Source organism: Micrasema longulum, unplaced genomic scaffold, assembly GCF_059751315.1.
Source record: "Micrasema longulum isolate JH-2025_06_02 unplaced genomic scaffold, ASM5975131v1 h1tg001057l, whole genome shotgun sequence".
Classification (NCBI taxonomy): Eukaryota; Metazoa; Arthropoda; class Insecta; order Trichoptera; family Brachycentridae; genus Micrasema; species Micrasema longulum.
The window spans coordinates 62521-64960 of record NW_028278245.1 but is presented as its reverse complement, the minus strand read 5'-3'; positions in this window follow the sequence as shown (position 1 = coordinate 64960).

Below are 2440 nucleotides of genomic sequence, written 5' to 3'. Positions count from 1 at the left end.
TAGACAAGGGATTATTGCGCATGCGCCGCGAATTGACTAAACCACAGATTATATATATTCGTTTGTCGTTAAACAATAAACAGAGACAAAAGAAATAGCAATATTGACAATATTTTCTTCGTCTTCGTTTTTTTATGGTCTTTTCACCTCTCTACTCGGGTGTTCTGGCCAGTATCGAGTTTTTTGTTTATCGTTTATTTATATATTTACACATGTGTTAGTGGAGGGGGGGGGGGCAGGAGAGTTAGAATATGAATAGGGAATGGAATATTAATATTATAGAGGTTGGATGAAAATAATTTATGGGGCATCCAAAAAATATGGTTTAAATCTTCTTCATCAAGCTGACATTCGCAAATGGCAGAGTCCCGGACATGGGTTCTGAACAGGTGGGAACTATTGCAGCACCGCCCAATGCGCATTCTGCATATGGAGGATGTCTCAAGTTGTTCAAAATATTAACAATGTCAAAATGCCACAATGTAAAGGTACTTCACACGCTTGCCAAGAGCAACACCGACAAGCGCAAGCATGAGGTTTGACTTGTCTTACGAACCTTGCGATGAAGACCGGGAATGAAAGTAATGCGGGATAAAAGTAACATACAAGTTTTGAACATAATTACTTTTCTTGTTCAAACATTTCTGCTACTAGTATGTGTCTATTCTACTCCTCTTACTTCTAATGCCCGCGGCTCTGTGTTGGATGGTTGCGAATAAATTGTAAAGGTGTCTGTAAAATATAACAAAAGCAAGTTTTTAATAATGTTTTGAATGCTTTTTATTTCTTTAGAAACACAAATCATTTTTAATATTTTTATTAAGATCTATCATCGTTTTATTTTACAATTTACATCAAAATCATTTTTCTCATTAAGGGATTTGATCTAATATTCAGGCATTAAAATCTTTTTTCCCCGTAAAATAAGCAGGTATTTTCGTTTTAAATTATAAAATCAACCTTGTTTGTATTGCGAAAAAACGCGGCAATGTTTTAAAATATTTAAATATAAATTTAAATATAACTTTCCAATACATTCTATTGTTTTCTCTAATCTGGAATTTCTCAGCAATAATGCATTTAAATATAACCTTTTAGTTCACGCTAGCCAATTCCGAAAATAGCCCCATTTTAATTACCGCCTTTACAAATAAATACATTAAAATAAACCCCCATTTATCTGAGCCGTTATTAGGTATTCACAAATATTTCGTTCATTGTTAACGTCAATTATGACCTCGGGTTAAATTCAAATGACCGAGCGGCGAATTACCCGGAATTCCGAAACCCTTTCTATTGAAAATAATAACTTTAACAATAAATATTGACCCATGTTTTCCGCTGGGGAAAAACATAACCTTTTTAATAATAATTCTCAAACCGATGGCCATTAAAATAATATTTGTATTTTAAAAACTTATAACAAAATAAAACGCATAATCAATTCTTCATTAATACATACGAACCTTTCTTTTTCAAATTTCATACATCTTCATTCGTACGCGCACCGATTATTCTAACTTGCCACATATTAACTTAAAACTCTAATAAACTTTTGCGCCATCATTTCATATCCGCGCCCGTGGTACATACGGCACTGCTCCAGTGCACCAATCGCAACGTATCAGGGATTATTTTATAATACGTATGAAGGTATTTTACATCCACCTTGCCAGGAATCGAAACTAGGACCTCAAGTATGGTAGGCGAACGCGCCAACCACTACATTAGGAGGCGAATCATTTCCAATTTTTAATTGTTGATTCCTTTCTAATCTTCATAAATATAAATTAGTTTAATGATTCAATATTCTACGTTTAGTGTATGTTTATTTTTAATTAATTAATTCAAACGTATTTAATTTTATATACATTCTAATCTTAGTTAATTATAATTTAGTTTTATAAGAAATAATATGCAGAACATAATATTTTAGTTTTAAATATGACGAGATGTTTATGAATAAGTGTGGAAAAGAGACAATGAGTTTTAAGCAATAAGTGAGAGGAAGAAGGAGAGAGCTCCTAATTTGGGTGTTATAAAACCACCCCAAACGGTCGGAACACGATGAGTCGGAAAAGAGCCTGGAAGGAGAATCGACCAAGAGTCGGTCGACAGTCGGGAGAGTGAGTTGGGTCGACGCGATCGTACCGTCAATCGCGGAGACGATGCAGCGTGGGAGTCGAAGTTAGGGAGTTTAAGTGAAGTTAGTGTACGGGTAGCCAGTGCTACGTAACAAACCTCGTGGAATCCGACTACTCCACGAGGGTCATTCGAGGCCGCCTTCCATCCGCGAAGGTTCCTTCATATCCAGGGCATCCATCGTCCTTCAAAGGAATGCCAGTTTCCTGCACCGCCAGCGCGTGTGCCCAGCCCACGGCCGGCCAGTCTTCCAGCTGGCTGTCGCCGTCACCATCGCCACGAGACCGAATTCCGAGAG